We start from the raw sequence: 21,495 nt of genomic DNA, 5'->3' as shown, positions 1-21,495 counted from the left end.
ATCAGGGCCAACTGCTTCTAATTGAAAATGAGAATGTTGAAGCTCACAAATTATGCCATTTTAAAATTATGTAATTACATGACGGGTGGTGGGGAGAAATAAGATACATCCATGTATTAAAGTAAAAATGCATGGTAGCATTTCCTACCCTGTTTTACATTTGATGAAGTTAACATTTGGTCTGGTTTAGTTTGATTTACCAGCCAGTGCAACAATAAATGTTATAGTTTAGATTTGTCAATTTCAGTATACTCATTTGCTGTTGTGAGATAGAATTAAGAGCAAAAGCAAGGCAGGCCTAAAACTTAAAAGGGTGTGAAGAAAAATTTTATTAAGAATACAAAGAAAATAATAAATTCAGAATAAAATCTTCAGACCACCCTCTCCTCCCCCCACCACACCTTCTTAACAACAACATACAGAAACATTTCAGTCAGTTACCGACTTAAATAATCTAAACTATAACACCTTTCTTTTTTTGTCCTATATCAATATTCTATCTAAGTCTACTATATTTTAGGTCCAACTAGATGTTTTTATTCACCCTGCCATTAAGAGAAGTGGATCCTGATAACAAATTCAAAATTGACTTTATGAGTGCTGCCACTCAAAAGCAAGGACCAAGCAGGGGTGGAAGGATATAAAACTATGGAAACATCAAAACAACTCAGATAAAACTGTATGCAACTGTAGGAAAGCCAAACAGCAGCTTTATACAAACACTGAAATATGGCCCTCGGCCCCTTCTCTCTCTTTTAATGGTGGTATAAATCCTTTCCATCAGGAGGATTTTCCCCTTTCATGGTTTGAAATGTTGGAGATGTGTGACACAACAGAAGGAAGGAATTTAAGGTTTGGCAGAATCATGAGTGACAAAGAGTGAGTTTTCCCTATCCTGTAGGTTGCACAGAGATATCAATGTTGCTAAGAGTTTTGCTTTAGGAATAATCCAAACCCAAAATTCTGCCAGAAAGTGTGTACTGCCACTGAGAAAATACATTGCTGTGCAGCAGGGATACAGGCTTGCCAAATTCTCCCCAAAAAGCCACCCCCAGCTTGTGGATGCACACCTGTGAGTGCATTGTGCCATGTGGCTGCCAGATGTGGCCCAATAACCTAGCAGGTACAGTTATGTCAAAATTATCGTAATTCTACTAAACATTAGGGAGGAAAAGAAAGCAATACAATTAATAAATATTTGAGGTCCTCGGAAGACACACCACTGAAACAGATCCATGGCTTTCATAGCAGGGCCTGAGAATACCCCCAAGAAGGAAATCAGTCAGATCCTCCAATCTGCTCGCCTGAAGCAAACGGGCAAGGAATGATACTGGTATGGAGGAAAAATAGGTCAGTCTTATCTCAGCTATTTTATGCAGCTACGTTCTATGATAAATAAAGATTTCTGGCGAGGCAATCTCAATTTCTGTATGGTACATTATATATTCCACTCATTCATCTACTTTCTAGGATGAAACACCTGAGTGACTGCACTGTTATGATAGTATATTAATTAATGCATAACACTCCAGTGTTTAATTTAGCAGTGGTCTAATCACATGGTAGTCATAAATGCTAAATTATTATTCCTAAGCAAGTTCTTCCTAGAGAAGCACAAGAAAGCATGGCATCGAAGATTTAAATGTATGAAATGTATGAACCTGCAGAACAAATTAAGAGAGAAAAGAATTCAAAATACATTAAAAAAAACAAAACCGAGAAACCTCAAAACTGTATTGCTGTCTACCACTTAGTTCCTAAGGCTGGGAGAGCTGTGGACAGCAAATGCTTTATCCACAGCAAACACAGTTTCCCTTCCTTCTTAGCAGCTGGCTGAGAGGAACTAAACTTAGCAGGCCTGAGGTGTAGGAAACCAGATAGCACAGTGTATGGCTGGATAGGAAATACAGGGCTCAATGTGTTTGAGGTTAAGATTAAGCCCTGACTTCCTTTGGGTCTATTTTAAATGGTGGCAAACGATGGCATGCTTTCTTACAACAAAATGACAGATGATCAAAGGTCAAATATGATCTGTATGTCAAGCATTTGTAGAAGGACCTTTCTTTGGGGGACTGTGCAGGAAGCATTTTACCATGGTGTCTCATACTTCCCCTCATCTGTGTTTGTTCCAAACATACCAATAACTGGGGAAAGCTGGATGAATGGCTGCAGAGAACTGGCCAAGCAGCATGTGCCTGCACAAGGAAAACATTGGGTTTGGACAGAAGGAAGGAAAGACTACCATGGTCCCAGCCATCACTGTGTGAGGAAAACAGTAAGACAGCATTAGCTGTGCTCACCCTTTCAAGTGCAACACTTGGGACACATAGATGCAACATGTTGAGGCCATTTTCCCAGCCCCCCTTCTGGAGGTAGCCAGAGATCAAAGCAGAAAAAGTGTAAAAAACAATTTGGAAACCCTGCTTTTTTCCAGCTGCCATTTTAAATCCAGTTTTGATACTCCTATAGCAAACAGGATGCAGTGTCATGCTGAATACAAATGGCACACTTGCTAAATTTGATAGCATTATATATTACCCATGACTGGTGCTGAGGCAGCCAAAGGAGGACTTCACCTTTATGTGAAATTGAAAAACAAGAACACACAAGCCTTCATCACAGAAAGCAAGAGGGTACCTGAACACCACAGCCATCCTGTCTGTCTCAAGGCTCACTTCCTTCCCACCCTCTTTCTTATACCTAGAAATCTTCAGAACAAAAGCCTGTGTTTGAAAATTCCTTTTAATCAAAATTTTCAACTTGCCTCAGGCAGTGTTTCAACAGTCCACAGTTCCAGCTCTGACCTGGAGCCTGCTGGCAGCTCTGTAGCTGCCACTGCCAAATACTTGTGCTACTTCACTAAGGCAAAGGAAGATGTTGTGGCTTATTTTTCGCTAAGAAGGATAACTGGGATCACTTTGCTTCTCTGAAAATCCACAAAACTCAATATATTATTTACAGCAGGAGCTGAAAATAAAACAACTGCTCAGCCCACAGTTTCTGAGGATCCTGTGGCAGCACCTACTCTCATGAAAAATTGGTCATTTTTAAGTGTAGTTTTGTGGCCTCTTAAAAAGCAGCACAAAGCTGCTCCCACTGAGATTTGACTGGGCTTAACAGACCAAGGAGAATTTTTAACTATAGAATATTAAATATGTATCTGAATCAGAAAAGCCTTCTCTGATGTTAAGTGGGTGGTAAATCAGGAGAACATTTTATAAAAAGCCATTGTGTTTTCTCTACACCCTGTCCTTCTGCCTCTGGCAGCACAGCCCATTTAACTGGCTAACAGGATGCCAGTGGGAGTCCTGGGAACTGAAGGGCAGTTTTAGAATGCACACTATGGTCTAAAGAGTGAGAGGTGAATATCCTCCATATTGTGCACAGGAACACAGGTGCCATTTCCCCATGACCTTTCTAGTATTTGTTAGCTTCCCAAGTGGTTCTGTGAGCAGTATCAGACTACAGTCAGACCTGAGTGTGAGTGAAACCCCATGGAGAAGACAGTGGGTACACCCTGTTACAGGCATGCTGTGTGTTCCAGTCCTTCCATGACCAGCAGGAGGGGCCACATCCTTCCCCTGTTCAGACAGCTTGTGGTGGGTATCTCCAAACTCCTACAAACAAGCAGGGCAAAGAGATGCCAGCCACCACATAGAAGGAAATTGGCACATGCAAGAGGTATGTTACTGCCCTGAATAAAAGAAATCCATCAGCAATGCAACCATTAGGAGAAAAAATAGGAGTAATCCCACCTAGATGCACATGATAATAAACTTAGCATCTGAATCACACTAAGATGTACAAACCATAGTTTTTGGACTAGTGACTGAACTACCAGAAAACTTGTGATCAAAAAAAGAAAAGATCCAAAACATTCTAATTCAATGTGAAGTATTCTTACTATCAGAGTAACAGGAAAAAAACAGCCAAGTTGCCATTTTGTGTTAAAGAATTGTGCTGTTCAATAAGTTTTAAGTTTGGGATTTCATAAAACCCAACTTTTCTGTTGTTTTCTGTAATAAAATTATGGGCCCAGAACTGGACACAGGATTCAACGTGCAGCCTCACCAGTTCCAACTATAAGGGCAAAGCATTTAGAAAACACTAAACCGTTTTTCAAGTATTCTAATTCCACCTTATGTCTCTGTCTGAAACCTTTTACTACATTCAAGCTAAAATTACTTAGGCTTCCAGTTTCTGTAACCTATTCTCTGGCAGATCATCCAGCTCTAGTGGGCATGTTCTAATAAACATGAAACAGGGATAACTCAGCAACTCCCGTGAAACAGGGGATAGCTCAACAAAATATTGAGCTCAGTTCTGCCCATTCCTCTGTTCTGGCCCATTTTGACAGATGTCAAAATGAGAAGCAGGAGCGATTTGGAATAAGGACAGGCTGACAATTGGATAAGACAATTTAGATAAGATCAAGAGAAGCCGACACAGCAGGAGACAAGATTCTGCTTCCTGGCATCCCTGTCCCACACCTTGCTGTCTTCCTATATCATGGCAACTACTAACATTTCTGCATGCACACCACAGACCAGCATGAACAGTGAGGCTGCAAAGAAGAGAGGACACAAATATTTCAGCCTTCAGGTTTAGAAGATCAGCGGCATTAAGACATTAATTCTCTCAGCTGCAAAAGAGCCACCAAGATATGTCTAAGAGCAGACAGAAAAGCTCAAATGCTGTCACAGTGAAAGGGATGGAGGTTTTCAGGACCACATTTCCTCATTGGTTGTACCCATGTTAGCTGACTGCCAGCAAAGGGCATCCACCCCCAGCTTTACCCCAGCTGGGCATCCCTGCATGCCTGGGAGCTGCCATTGCTGAGCTTTCCCCACTCTAAACCGTGGTGTAGGGAATGCAGAGTAGGATCCTCAAGGCAGGAAGGGCCATGACTGAGCCATGTGAGGCCACCGCAGCTGCTGGAGTGGATCCCAGGGCACAAACTCATGCTCCACCTTTGGTGCCAAAACTATTGTGAAGGCATTTCCCCTTACTGTGACCCCTTCTGGTAGAAGAATGGAAATTATTTTTCCCGCAGGGGAGGCTGACAAGGTGAAAGTTGAGCTTTGACCCACATATCTATTAAAAATTACATTCCCCATGTTCACTTATATAAACATTTTTCTAGTATTTAGACCACATTTTTGTTTTTAGGCTTTGTCAGTGCAAAAACTTACCCAGAGCCTTATGGAGTAACTTAGGATACAATCTCCTGACAGAACACAGAAGGTTTGAGGAAAGCATGGGGCCTTGGTTTAAAATAATTTATGCTGTTTAAAACAATTTACATAATTTTAAAAAATTCACTATATTTAAGCATATCAGACAGAATTCCCATAGTTTCACAAATGCTTCTTGAAGACTGTGATTGACAACATGATCTCCACAGAAAGACTTGCCATTTTCAGGTGCTCCAGCCTTGATTCAGCCCTCAGTGAAACAGCAGTGTAAATAATTAATATTGTTCTGTAAAAACAATGGCCAGATATTACATATATTTTTATCAGGCCTGATGAGAAGGCTCACTATTTTTATTCTGAACATTCTAAATACAGGCATGGATTTTTTGGGGGAAGCACAAGGGAGTTGTAGCCTCCCTTCTAATATTGCCCACACTTTGTAATGGGGCATGGGAAGATCTGCACCCCAGGGCAGCAGCCATCCTTCATTATGATAGGCTATGACCAGGAACATAAACTTTAGATCTGAAAATGCACTGAAGTATTCAGAAAGGCTACACAGAATAATGGCGAAGGGTTTAATTCACACTGAGCCAGTGTGGCTGGAAGGATAAGCACAAGCATTATAGCCCAGGAGTTCTCTTGCCAGCTCTGCCACTAAGTCCATGCAAATCACTTAATCTTCCTATTTGGTTACCCCTTTGCTAAAAGGGGAATGTTAATATTTATTTACCTTCCAACTCACAGGCATGTTGTGAGGATTAATTAGTTAATAACTGTTAAGTGCTTTGAAGATACAAGTGACTCTGCAAAATACTAAGTATTATTAACTAACATTAAGCTAATGATGCAGATAGGAGTGGCAATTTTTTCATTAGCTGTATCAAAGCAGAGCCCAGGATTCAGCATGGAGATGCATGCTAGCTAGTGAAAAATTAACAGTGTTATGAGAAAGACTAAAAAATATAGTGAATTTATTTCCACTGGTCCACTGGAACATTAAAAAAAAAAAAAAAGAGAGAGAAAAAACCCAAGCAAACAGCTGTGCAATTCCTGACCTAGCAAAACCTTTCCTCTATTAATAACTCAAGACCATGTTCTGAAAGCTGTTGCTTTGCACCTTGATTAGTCATTTCTAATATGCAAAGTGTTATGGTTTGAGTTGGTGGCAATTTCCATTCCTACATCTTGCTCTGCACCTGTGAAAATAGTGGCACACAGCTTAAGACAAGTAAGAATCAAATGCAACATGCAGGTTTTATATACTAAAATGTCACAACAAATTTTCTTGGCGTTAATTTCTATCAAACTTTGTGAGAAATCCGGACAGGTCTGGTACAGCTGAGCGATGTTTTGCATTCAGACAGATCTGATTCATAGAAAGAGACCTGGGGTTTGTGAGAGCTGGCTGCTCATGAAGAGCATGCACCTTTGCCTTATGATACTGTTGCAATTCTAGCAAAGAAAGATGGCAAAGACACAGCTTGGAAATTTGAGACAGCAACTAAAATAACTTCGGAAGATGCTTCCTCAGAGCAGCTGTCCACATAGCTCCACTGAGGAAGCCAGGTGCAGCTCCTAAGAGGCATCAGTAGCTTCCACCTAAATCACTTGCTGCTTATACAGAAAGACCAGGAATTCCTCAATTTCAATTACAATCAAGCATTTGGTTGATATTTGCAAACAATTTACAATTCAAGTATATAACTGTATTAATTTCTATTTTATTATCTTGTATGATTCTCAGTACTGTTCCAGGTGCACAAGGCAACATTTTCTCAACTCTTTTCACTTCTCTGCCTGAGCCAGCTAACTCAGTTTTAGTTCTTTCTTTTTTTATTTACTTCAGTGGTAGCAGAGGTGGGTAAAAACAAATTATTTTAGGAGGGAAAAAAGATAACACTCCATAGACCTCTTTTTTAATAAGTCTTTATACAACTGTTCTTGTCCTTGACAGAATTTTAAACTTCTGTTATCTCACAACATCACTGTACAAAAGAAAGATTATGAGACAGAGCAACACAGAAGCTGAAAAAGCTGAGAAGAGAGAAGGATTCCATTTATCTCCAAACACCTGCAAAACTTTTTTTTGAGTGTTACAGAAACACCTTAAGCCCTGGTGCTGTGAATATCTGTTGGCAGACACAAGATTCATTGTGAGGCAAAGGTGACCTAAGCTACCCACAGATTCGTTCAGACTGAAGAAGAAGCTCTCAGGCAGATGGATGATTATGGAAGCAACAGAGCCAGGCTCTGCTGCACTTGTTTGACCCAGCTGAGGAAGGAGGCAATTCCTCTACTCATTTCCAGATTACAAAGCTCAGAGGCACAACATGATTCTCAGAGGTGCAGGTCTGACACAGCTTGAGAAGCCTCATTTCTTTCTACATTACAGTGTGCTAAGTCCTTTGGGGATCTTGCACTCAGTTTCCCAGGTACTCTCCTCCTGGGGAGGGTGGGAGAAATGCCTTTGTGAAGCCATCCCCTCAACAGCAGTTTTGTCAGAAGAGAAGCAGCTGCTGCAGCTAAGACAGGTTGGGAGAGGAGTTTCTGCTGAGCCAAGTGAAAGCCCCTGAAGCCTGACATTCAGTTACAAGGCCTTGTACAGCATGGTGACAAAACTTAATTAACCATTAGGAACATGAAGTTATTGTAAAACTTAAATACACCTAATATCTTCAACAGCTGCATCTCAACTCAGGAAATAGAGAGGCTGAATTTCACATTTCAGAGTAAGGCTCAAGTAGTGGTGCCAAGTATTCTTGGCATTTTAGTAATCTTTGGATGATCAAGTCCTGTTTTCAGATATTTACAAGTATTGATTTGAAGTTAAGTTTTATGTAACTCAACCCTGGATTTGATCCATTTATCTTAGCAATATGTGGGGACTTTTTCCTTCTAAAATACAGTGAACAAAGATTATTTTGCAAGTCAAAAATATATCCATTGTGACATGCCTCTTTCTGCATCTTATTTACTAAGCTCTAACATTAGCTCAAGATTTCTGTTTGACTGCAAACACCAATGCACATTATGAATATACCTACCAGCAACTTATAACACTGGAAAGGTTAAAAACATTTAAGAAAGAACAAAGGCCAAACACCCACTCTAAATATCTTGCCCTCTGGACATACTGTTGTTTAATCAATTTCCACATGGGTTTTACTTTTGCTGCTGAATCCACATGGGTTTTACTTTTGCTGCTGAAATTGCTTGCTACTGTTTGACACATAGTGTTGGACTCAAAATACTATAAATCTGAAATGCTAATGTGTTTTCCACTGTGTGTGATTCCTACCAATCAAATACATCATCCACAGTTACTTTTATCTCAAGCCAAGTCTAGCAAGGGCAAAACAGAGTCTTATTATTGGCTTCAGAGCTTCTTCCGTTAAATTCCCTGCTTTTTCAACCTCCGAAGCAATCACAGACTGACAGCACCACCCTGCATTTTATTTTGCAGTATTATGAGCCCCTCTTCCTTACACATGGAGAATCAGAGGGGCTTGGATCCTTCTTGAGGCAAGGAGGCACATTACTCGCAGACTGCCTGACAACAAGGGAAATTGCTTTTTCTTTTTGAAACACACAGTGAAGAGGCAAGCTCAGCCAGTGCAGAAGCTTCTGCCGAGCCTCCGGGAAGAAGAGGAAAAACACTTCATGCTCCTTGCCAAGACGTTTTAGATGCTAAGTGGAGCAGCAGCAAACCTGAACCAAGCGTCTAAAGCCCTCACAAGCGAGCCATGCAATCAAGGAAAACAGCCCTTCAGGAACAGATTTTTTCAAACAACCCATAGCAAAACAAGCAAATGCACATTGTTACAAATACCATCGCCTCTTATCATATGAGAACCAGAGATGCTGCTGTTTAAAGGATGAAAAAATCGGCTCTCATGAGCACAACATCCAGTGCTTCAAAACCTGCTAAATTACCAATCCATCTTCTACATTTCGCAACAAAGGCACACACTCAGCTTCAGCACAAGCAGCTCAAGCAAGCAGATCCAGCACGCTTTAAATTATTTTGAGCAGATCTGGCACAACTTTTTTGCTGTTCAAAAGAACCTGCCGCAGCATCCACAGAAGATCTGCAATTGCTCACTCCAGTGTCCTGGGCATGGAGATGCTGTGAACACAGTACAAATTCAGCGCAAGCATCTCATAACTCTTGTTGACATTATGACAGCTCCCAAGGCCAAGAGCCAAACACTGTAATTCCTACTTGTGTTGCTCACAGGCTAAAGAAACACAGTGTCACTCTGAGGGCAAAGGCATTTTTCCATTTTCTTGCATAGCTGATTTTACATATAAAAGTTAACATTAAGCATCTGACTAAAACTGGTCAGAGAACACCATATTTTCTCTGGAGAAAAAGAGTTGTAGCATCTACCATGGCTAAAATCCAAAGTAACATCAAAGCACTCCTGTATTCAGGGCAGTGGGAAAAGATCCATCAGCATTCAAGACACCAGTCTGCCAAGGCTCCTGCCTACAAATTGCCATACAGAAATTTTGTTCTAAGACCTACAGAAGTCCTCATCTCTAACTCTGAAGAATTAAGAGGACAGCAAGGAATGATTAATAATAACTCAAATACTGTTTTGTTGTTTCATCATATAGTAGCTATGCACTTTGGAAAATGAGATATAAGGGGATATGTAACACTACAGTGATAGCTGCTTACAGCAGGGTCATGAGATAAATACAAACACTGCTACAACAGTTGTATTCAATTTTGTATGTACAGAGGTCATTAATAAGTAAGATTCAACAATGATAATAAACCTTAAAAACAAATTAACTGGTTGATTTTCTTCTTACTGAGTCCACATATTTCTCATTTGTTCTGGCTGGCAGCATAGCAACCAATTAGTTAAGAGTGGCTTGTTTGCTTTGTCAGAGCTGTAGTCCAGATGTCTAAACACATATTTAATTACATAAATTACAAGTTTAAAATAAAAGTGTTTGTTAACATCAGAGTGTAAATTCATAGCATATGGGTGGTGGGGGGGTGGTGGTTTCTTGGGAGTTTTGTTCGGCAGGTTTTTTTTTGGGTTTTGGGTTTTTGTGCTGACTTGAAATAAAATGTTACATAAAGGAGACAGACATTCAAACACTGAAAATCCACATCAACATGCTGAGTTTATTACAGAACAGCTCGCTGGAAATTATTGGGTACTAATCTTTTAATACTGCAGCTGATCCTTGGTCAACCTGTTACAAGAGCAAATTGCCATTCCCAGCTGTGCCATACTATAAGAGGATAGACATCAGAGTGGCCCTTAGGAACAACCTATTTCAGGACTATCTCCTCAATCTTTTACAGCTAATCACAGCAACATTAACAGAAGGAAAGCTGCCAAAAGAGAGCATATGTAAATATCAATCCAACTGGATGCAGTAAACCACCAACTACTTTTCTTTTTCTCACTGGTGAAAACTCACTATTAAAAGACTGCAGAATTAAGACTTAGGGATCTAACACACAAAAAGTCTGAGCCTAAGTACTTAGGAGTCTCTTCTCTCTCATTGCAATAAAGCCACAGTGGATCTCAGGGGGGAGTTATGTACCTTAGTGCTCAGCCTATTTCAAGGAGAACATGGTGGACTCCCACATCTGAAGTGGCAGTGCCAACCAGAGCATGACATACATTTGGGAATCCAAATCTGGATCATACTAGCTGCTACATAAGATAAATTTCCACTGAAACAAGTTGTGATCAGCACGTTTTCACTCCACAAATGCATTTTCTCTTTCAGTTTCTACAACTTTAATTTGCACTTACTCTACCTTGTGCTTCCTTCACAATTTCAAGGTGACTGCTTTAAGTCATGACTGAACAAGAACCCCCCTCTGCAATCACAGCAAGTCTTGTCTAAAAAAAGGCTGTCAGCAACTGTAAGCTTTTTAAGGCAGAAATATTTACTTACTGTTTGCACGATATCTAAAGGTATGGGGACAGCCAATCTATCTAAGGTCTTTGGCCTCTGCTGCAATATAATTACAATTCTTTTGCTTTCTTCTGCCCATGGAAAAATGTATTCATACTAATTGTCAGATGTCAGATGACTAAACACCACTTCTTTTTATTATCCCTACCCCAGTCCAAGATGACAGTATAGAGTAACTGCAGAATCACACTGTTTATTTAGTGTACTACAAGATGGCAAACAACCTCCTTCCCAAAACATTTATGCAGATAAACAAAGGCTTCTGGAGAAAAATCTTTCCAGTAATTACAGAAATATGGACTAGACAATTTTTAATACTGATAAAAACTAGGATATTGGCAGGGCCAAGCTCTGTGAAAGCCACCCTGATGCTTCTACATTCTAATGCACTCTTCTGAGTTAAAATATCAGAGGAAGGAAAAGCTATTTCTCCACAAGTAACCACCCCCAAGGCAGCACCCACCCCATGGTGTGGGCAGGAAGGGCTGTGCTCCCTGCTTGCTCCCTCCCCACCACAAACAGTTCAGCTGCATTCACCATCCACAGATCGTGACCCAGTGAGCAGCTGAGTGTTAATTGCTCTCTCTGGTCATCCTTTACATAGTGTTAGAACTCGCACTGTCGGTTCCTGCTGGAACTACAGCCTGAAAAGAGAGTGGAGGGACACAAAATGTCTTGGCACTTGACTACTGAAAACTGGGGAGTGGTATTAATCATTGAAAATATGAGAGTGTATGAGAGCTGCTAATAAAACAGGTAGCTGAATATAATTAATATATATTTTCCATTGCTTATGGCAGAGCTAGCTCTAAAAGCTGGCACTGAAGAACAATTCTTCTTACCTGTTTCACAAGCTTTCCCTTGGCACATGTGCCTGCTGCAGCACAGACCAAAGGGCTTCACAGGAGGTACAGGCATTATATGCTTTTTTTTATCCCTCATTCATTAATGTCTTCAACAAAAATGGTAGATCCATCTTTGCCCTTCTACCTGCATGGGGAATATGTGGCCAACCCTCATAAAATGGGTCCAGTTTGAAAGCAGCCAATATTACAAAATAATTTGAGCCACGCAGACAGTCCTTCCTGTCAAAACCATGCGTCCTTCTGCTGATGCTGCCAGAATCACCGGAAAGGCCTCTTCAAACCCACAGAAATTACTTCCCTTCCGTGTCAGTGCTTCTCCACGTGTAGGAGGAAGGACAGTCTTGCGGCTCCCAGAGACTTGGCTGTCAGCATGTGTGTCTTCTGTTCCTAACTTCTCTTTGGGTGAGTTACCAAATTTCTCCACTCACCAAAATGTCTGTCTGCTATACAACAATTCAATTTTGCCCTTTAATGGAAATACATTTGGAAAATTAAATAGCTTGGCATAGATGGGAAGCAGTGTAAGAGTTAAAATATTGTTATTTTCATGGTGCTATTATTTAGTGGCATTTCAGTTCTCACTGAGTAAAATTTTCATCAGATATACTGTGTCTTTATCTCTGAATACTGTCTACAGTGTCAAGGCACAGAGAAGTAAGTATTTAAATACAACTACTTCTCTTTACCTGACAGAGGAATGTGGAAAGCACAACCAAAGCAAGCACATCTTGAGCTCACTCCACCTTCATAGTTATGGTAATTTTCAAGAATAAATACAGCAATAGCTTTTAAAAGTATTTCTTGTAAATCCCACCCCAAGCAACTGCTATCAGATCAATATTCCACATCAAATAATTACTGAAAATTTCCAATGTCTGCCTCATTTAATTATGATTAGATGTATTTCCAGACCCCACCACCACAGTGCAGTGTAACAGCTGTCCATCTGAGTGACACAACTCACATGGCTCAAAGGAAGGAGCTATATTGGCACACATCCTTTTACTCATAATTCCCAGTGCTAACATGGATTTTGACGCAAAACCAAATAATGTGCAGGAGCTCTGTGATGCTGCTGTCCTGCAAAGGCAGCTGCAAAGATGACACACAAGGAGGTGGCACACTGGCCACATTCTAAAATATTTTCTACAGGTTAGAAGCAATTGTTTTCAAAAAAGTTTGAATTCCACATATAGACAGAGGCACCAGGGAGGCTTCCACTGACAGACTTCAAACACTATATATTTGATTTAAAGCTGAAGGCAGCTGCTTTGTGAACCCAAAGTAAATCAATTTCTTCAATCTTGACATTAAAGAAAAAATGTTACCTTATGCAAATAACCAGGCAACCTTGAACTGGAACTTGCAATTAATTTCAGAGCTCATGTTCTCAGTCTACCTCAACAAAACAAATTTCAGGTGGCTCATCTGAACACAGAGACTGAAATAAACTCAGTCTGAAAGAGAGGTAAAAAAAAAGTTGGAGACATAATTGCTTTTCCTTACATCATACATTTTTCTCTTCAGCTCTGGGGCTGCTTAGCTTAAGGGCTGCTATAACAATGCAAGAAGTGATGTCATCTCAGGGAAATTTTTTTCATCAAAAGTACCGTATTGATCACCATTATCTATGCCTTGCCACTCAGTTTCAAAAATAGTTTGTATTAAATTAAACTACTGAGCACCAGATTACAGGTGTCTTTTCACATTTTAATTTCTCAGATAGAGGCAAAGTGAAATTGCCATCTAAAACATTCTGCTGCCTTGTACTATTCACAACTTTCTACTGAAATTATTCCAGATCTCTTGCAGAAATACTAACTCTGGTTTTGTTCATGGAGCCCCTGCGCAGAAGTTTTGCTCCTGCAAGGCCACTGTGCACAGAATTCTCTGGAAATGCCAGATAATGTGCACTGTATGCTGGGTGTGCAGGAAGAGGTCAATAAGTTTTGTGCTCCACATAACATCACTGAATAATGATGCAATTAGGGTAGATCCCCAAGTATGAATAAGCTACTCAAGTCTGATTCTCTGCAACTGTAACACAGTTACAACATGGTCCTATTGGCTGGGATTTCCTAAGCAATAGTCAAGTGTGCACACAGTTTTATGCTCTCCTTTCATACTATGATAGGAACAGCAAGTCAAACTGTCCTGTTGTTTTAATGAAAATATGGATTATGTAAAAATGAAGTTCTTTCTCACCCAAACTGGTACTAACAGCACTGCTTTCAAGCTAGTCACCCCCTCCAGTGAAAACTGGTTTGTTCAGAGCCCATTTGATAATTTTCCTGTAGTGTCTATGTCTAAAGGGACAGCTCTGTGGAGGGGAAAAAAAAAAAAAAGCTGTTAATGGGATCAAGCTTTTAATTTTCATTGTCTTAGCTCCCAGAAGCTCCAAAAGCCAACATGGAGACTACAAGAGTAATTTAGCTTTCAGAACTGATTTCAATGCAGCATTATGAGCTACCATCACTAACGAAGGAGTAGAGTCATTTTCATGACACAATTTGAGATGTCACAGGGACTTTCCTTTTGTGGAGGTCAAGTTGAATTAAAATCAGAACCAGTAGCAATTAATCTTTTTCCTCCATATGCATTAAATCCTTTGTCAACAACAAGGAATGCCCATTCCAGAGGGTCACATATACTACACAGAGCACTGAGCACACAAAGCTGCTGCATGTCTTTCTCACCCAAACTCGTAGGCTCATTAGACTGTCCTGAGGAAAACAGACTTATTTTTATCATTTGTCCAGCTCTTTTTATATTTTCAAAAACTTCCCAAGAAACATCATAATCTCCTGCTGTTTTACTGATTAAGTTAACTACCAAATACAGTATTTAAAGTCTGATCAAAGGAAGTTGTTCAAGTTCCTCCTCTTTACCTCCCCACTACAGCCAATAAAACCCAACAAATTAAAACCTACAAACTCAATTATTGCCAACAGAAATGGACAATAAATTTTCCTACTTTACAATCAGCTAAGGAAAACTGAAAACAAAATGTTCTCTCTCTTATAAAGATACAGTGTAGTTACAGGAATATAAAAGGAGGAAGTTTGTCTGCCACACATTCCTAAGGAGTGTGTCTGAATAATTAGGTGTAGGGACCACATTTGAATACAGTCTGAGAACACTCTGATTATTTTTGCTTGAAGTTCTCAATAACTAAAAATTGCATTAATTAACACCTGAGGGAATATTCATGCATTTTTCATATACAAAAACAATCTACATGCAAATGCCATCCAGACTGTCCCCAAGTGACTCAATCTGACCAGAACCAGTCAGTAAAGAAAGGACTTTTCAGCCCTTGGACTCGGCCCCAGAGACAGCACACTGCAGGCACGAGGGAAAAGGAGTTTGAGCTGGCTTAGGTTACATTGATTCATGAGGCCAGTGCCAACTGAAGGACAAACCAGCTGCTGAACACACTCTGCTTTAGTGTAACATCTTTTCCCAAGGTACCTAGTAAGTTTTTTTTTAAAAAGGTGAATAAAAATTGCCTGTTTCACTAGAAAGGGAAAACATCTGCCATGTTCTTAGGAAATAAGCTGTGAGAAATTATCAGGAGATAAGCAGTTTAAATAAAAACATTGAAATGTATGTACACAAACACAAGAGAAAGGCTGCTTTATCCTTTCAGCTTTGATATCTGCTGGCAGATGTTAATTTTGTGTCTCTTAAAATAAGCACTTTCTGAAAGGAGATTGCCTATAGAACCAAACAGAAATTAAGCATGTAAGTCAAAATGCCACAGATTTTTACATCTCCTCTTCATGTCTCCATCACACATTTCTAGTTTTTCTAATAGTTCTTTAAGACCCTATACCTTATATTTTGCTACTGACATACAACTGCAAATTGAGGTTCAACAACATGATTCTTGAGTTTAATAATGAACACAGCGTATTTCCTCACCCCGACAGTTTAAGACAACCTAATGAAATATTTATTACTGATTTAAACTCCCAAAGCTGAACTACATTTGTGTCTCAATTCTATAATCATCTAGTGACGCATGAAAATATGCAATCCCTAAAAATGGAAAAAAACCTCCAAAACATTCTCTGGCAGATCAATACATTTAAAGGTATAACTGACAAAAAGTAAAATCCCCTTACAAACTGTTTTTGTCATTTTGTACTGAACTGATCACTGTCTATGTACATTAAGCACTGATCCCTTCTGATAAGATCCCGAAATACAGGCAGAACACTTTAATCCCATATACACCACCTCACAAATACCTCAAAAAATGGAAGAGTGGGTAGCTGCCTAATGTAGTAGCCTGCAATGGGAGAAAAAGTGCTTCAAGAATGTGAGTTAATGACCTTTATTCCCATGCTGCAGAATCCTCTAAGAAGGTCCTTGAACTTCAACCTCTGGAAACCAATGCTAGCTGTGAGGAAGCAGCTTGTGCTCTAGAGCTATTCTAACTCTACTCAGCCCTGCTGAGGCTCTGGACAGTGCTCCGGTGGAGAGCCCAGTGCATGGAGGAATGCTCTGCCCACCACACCCTCTCCCTAAGGAGGCACTTGAATGATTTTCATACAAGCAGTTGAAAGCCATCAATCACTAAGAACTTCAAAATTGAAGCATACTTAAGAAGGACATGAGAAGTAGCTTCCCCTTTCTGCAAAGCACCATATAGAGAGAACCACAGAAAGGCTTCTGTTTAATTTGGGTAATTTTTTAAGTAAGGCCCATTCTCAACACATGCATCCTTGTGTCTATACTTCAACCATGAATAAAGTACACTTCAAAGTCAAATAAAGAGCCTGCAATTACAGGTTTCAAGTAATTTTCACTGAATTTCACAGCTTCTGGGGATAGAGATAGATGCTTTGAGCATTGGCTATTTACCAACCAGCTTTCATGGTGAACTCCAGCCTTTGTACCTTTACATGGAGTAAATCACCTAAGGGCTTACTTCTGCCATCTGGGAAACTTTTGGAACTTTGGGGATTTTAGATGTTACTTGACTTGTTTCGTATAGCACAAAGGGAAATTAAAGGAGATGAACAACCAGAATGACTAAAGAGGATTAATGCAACTAACAAGAATGAAATAACCAATTATTGTTCAAGGTTTCTCATGAGAAATTAGCGTGGCCAGACAGAGCACCAGACTTCAGCCCGGAACGCTTATTTCAGCTTTTGCATTTGTCTACATTCTTCATTTAGTCTCAAGACTGTTTAGCTGAAGCATCTCAGTCCTCAAACTCCAGCAGAAAATGTTAATAGAATCGAGATTCTGGGGATGAAATAGGCTGTCCTGTTGACTGCTTAAAGGTGATCAAAAACCTCTTGTCTTTGTGTGTACGGCAGTCCTACGTGACCTACAGCAGTAAATGACTCTGTGATATATGTTGCCATAGATTTAAATTATTCTATGTTTAATGAGTGTCTCAAGCAATAGGAAGCCCTTGGGGAGATTTCTGCCCTGTCAAGAAAAAATCGTTGACCTTCAGCCTCGGGTTTCATTGCTCACTTCGACCCCACCTCACTCCCCTCTCCTCTTGCCCACCTTGGCAGTGGGAAGCCCTCGGCACGCCCAGAGCCTGACGACAGCAGACATGTCGCGACACGGCTCCTTCCCTGGATCCCTCCCGGCCCGCTCCTTCCCTCCATCCCTCCCGGCCCGCTCCTTCCCTGGAACCCTCCCGGCCCGCTCCTTCCCTGGAACCCTCCCGGCCCGCTCCTTCCCTGGATCCCTCCCGGCCCGCTCCTTCCCTCCATCCCTCCCGGCCCGCTCCTTCCCTCCATCCCTCCCGGCCCGCTCCTTCCCTGGAACCCTCCCGGCCCGCTCCTTCCCTGGATCCCTCCCGGCCCGCTCCTTCCCTCCATCCCTCCCGGCCCGCTCCCTCCCGGCCCCTTCCATGAGGGCCTTGGTTCTGGCGGCGCCGGCGGGTGCGCCCCCTACCGGGCCGCGGGGGGAACTCCAGCCGGCGCCGGGCAGGGCAAAAACCGAGCGAAAAACAAGGAAAAAAAACGAGCGAAAAACGAGCGAAAAACAAGGGGGGGGGGGGCGAAGAAAAGACGAGGAAAAGGAGCCGAGAAGCGGCTGCTGCCGGCTCTGCTCTCCCCGCCCCAGCGCTGCTTATGCATGGAAAGCCCTGCGCAAAACCCGAATATTATTATTTGCAATTGAGAGAGCACAAGACCCCCTCATTCCACGTGTATTCTCCAAGGGCCGAGAGTACTTCCAGTGAGAGAAGGCGATAAAAACACTGGGCCCTGCAGTTTGGCACTTTTCTTCTTCTTTAAAACCAGAATTTACCACTGCAGCTCGGTGGGCTCTCAGTGTTCTCTTTACGGGCAGTGTAGGATACTGCTGTATTAGGGTGTGAGACGCTACTGCCATTTAAAAATAAACTAGGAGAAAAGGCTAAAAACAATAATCAAGAAGGAAGCAAAATTTGTTTTTAGAGATGAAAGACTATCTTTCAGATTAATATTAATTTATCCCAGCAGGCAGCTTTGGCAATCAACTTTTTTTAGAATATGATTGATTTCCTGCTTCCATTAGGTATCTTCTCACACTGTGGTATTATCTTAATCATCAAACCAAGAGAAAAATCTCTGCCAATAAACTGCACGATATTTTAACAAGCTCTGCTGTAGACCAAGGGCTTAATTTTTTAATCAGAATGTAATTTGTATCATAGCACAACCTGAGGCTACACACTGAACCATCACAGTAGTCCCAGAGAGATAAATACCTACAAGACAAGAAAATACCAGGACCAGAGATGCTGAGGAAGGACTTACATAAATAAGATCAGTAACAGCACTGAGATGAAACTCTCAGTTTGCAAGACTCTCTTATCTACAGGATCACACTGCTTCCCATCAAAATGCCATGCTGTGGAAATGAGTGCCATTCGATTACAGCCCAGCAAATGCCTCACAGCAAGGTCTGGACACTGAGTACAAGTCTGGAGGAATAAGTGAGAATACTGAATAAAACTCTTCCTTCATCTGTTTTTTCTCTAGGATAGAGAAAGCAACTAGAGAAGCAAAGTAAAATCAGATACTCCTTAAGGGAGCAGTGAGCAGTATTTGATGTCTAAGCCAAATTAACTTCAAGAGGATGGCAGTGTCATGACTGATTCAGAAATGCTCCTATTCCAGCACCAATTCCCTGTGGAGAAATGCAACACCACACTTGCATCTTTTATTCTGCTGCGCAGCATCTGCCAGACTGGCTGATTTGTGAAAGGAAAATGAAACATTTATGTGGCAGATGGATCAGTTCTGCGCCCTGTCACTCATTCATTAGTACAGACACCTAACAAGGATAGGTTACATATTGCTGCCACCCCAGAGGCAGAAGGCTTTGTATGAGCAAGTCATGGAATTTTGGGGAGTCCAGGAGTTTTCCACCCTCACAGCGCAACCTTTTCCTAAGCCATAAAGCGTAATTTCAGAACTTCTGTCATTAACAAGATCACTGTGGTGATGCACAAGTCAGAATTTTATATCCTTCCTCATCACCACCAAAATTTGCAATTACATCTCAATCCTTCTTACCTACTGAAGCCTTTGCAAAATCTGGCCAGTTAGTGAGAAATAAGAAGCAACAAACTTGGGAAAGGAATTCTAAAATGTAGTTCTTTCCTGTATATTGCAAGCAATCTTTGAGCTGACAGTAAAAACCTTTACATTTTAAATATATACAGAATCTGAATTGCTAGCTTCAGAATTTATTGTGCAAAGGTGACATTTTTTTATATTCCTCTATTTTCAGAAGGATGACTTCAGAGCTACTGCCAGGATTGAGACAGTAATCTGTACCACCAAGATTACTCAGAAATCCTATTTGTAAACCAAGTCTTATTAAAACACCCCAGCTTCTGAACATCTCCTCCTTTAGTCAGTTACTGCCCAGCCCCAGCTATCTGAAAGCCTTGCTTAGGTTTTTCACACTGAAAGGAACGAATGTGACAGATACAGACACACACTGAAGCAATTTAATGAAGCTAATTGGCACTCAGTTATCAGAGGAGGAAATAAAGGGGGCTAAGAGTGTGGACTTAAAAATCCATGAAGCTATGCTGTTAACCTAGTAGGATTAGATCGAGCAAACATACACAAATCCCCTGTCAAAGTGGTATCAGTGCAATGAATGGAACTGCTGGAAGAGGCTGTTGCATCTACACAGCAAGCCAGTTAAAGTTAACAAATGTGTTTAATTAGGGAAAGCAAAATGGCCCCATTCCCAAACTGCAACACACATGGTACGGAGGCACGGGGAAGGCTGCAGGAACATGCCACCACTGAGACCCACTGCCAGGGCAATTCCATAGCTCCCTTCCAAGCCAACAGATTCCATGCTTCTGGGATAAAAATATGGCTTATCTGGGCTTATCCTGCACTGTTATAAACCGCTTTTCCTCTGCTGTGAAGATAACTGCAGGGAATGAACACAAACATTGAGCCGTGCTCCTCACAAATGGGTGCCACAAGGCGACAGCAGATGGCACTGCTGGAATGCAGTCCGAGCCTGCACATTCCCTGCAAACAGCCCAGAGGAGAGGGGCTGCTCAGGCTGGGTGAGGACAGAGGGGGTCATGCACAAATTTGTAACGCTTAAAACCCATGGCATTTGCTTTAGGGAGGACGCGAGTGCTTCCATATCAGAGCCTCAGCAAGAGCTAAACTACAGTTCAAGAATGTTAACAAAACGCTTAGTTTAAAATGGCAGAACCCATCCAAAAGGTCATCAATGTACTCCCACCTTGCAAGCCAGTGGCTTTTGCCAGCACCTACCTCAAGGGGATGGGCACTAGGTATTCCAGTTCACATGAGCCTAGAGGGGACAAACCGTTCTGGATTTCAGCACGAGTACCACTGGCACATTATTTAGGAGAGCTGACTTCTCCAGCTCCTACTCTGAGCTTCTAGGGAAAAGCTCTGCAGTGACAGCAGTTTCAGGGCTCCAAGAGCATTCGAATAAAAGGCCATTCTGGAAGCTGTTCCAGCTGCTGCTACACAAAGGAGGTGCGCAGATTTGGTGCAAAGAAGAAAAGGTTTTCTACATGAATATACATAAATAGATGTAAATGCATATGTGTACACACACTATGGATGTTTTCTAAAACTTACACAGTACATAGCAGACTTCTTTGTTAGCCCTTTAGCAAAGCAGATGCAATGTGTAAGAGGTCAGGTGCACAATACTCAAGCATTTATTTAATTGCCAAAACACAGACAATTTTTACCCTGGACAGTTATTGACCAAAAAAAAGTAATATTTCTACACATTTTCAAGACACTAAGAGGGCTTAGAAGCTAGACCTAAGTTTTACACCAGGACTGTCGATATTCCAAAATCACTCTTTGTTAAATATCCCATTCTTATCGATTATGTTCTGCACAACATACAGTTTTGGTGTACCTTACCCAACTATTAGATATCAGAAAGGCACAAAGAGAAAGCTGCCAATACATCCTGCCCATACCAGCGGGTGC

Source organism: Cinclus cinclus, chromosome 8 (assembly GCF_963662255.1).
Source record: "Cinclus cinclus chromosome 8, bCinCin1.1, whole genome shotgun sequence".
Taxonomy (NCBI): Eukaryota; Metazoa; Chordata; class Aves; order Passeriformes; family Cinclidae; genus Cinclus; species Cinclus cinclus.
The sequence above is the reverse complement of the archived record's forward strand: the minus strand, read 5'-3'. Positions refer to the sequence as shown.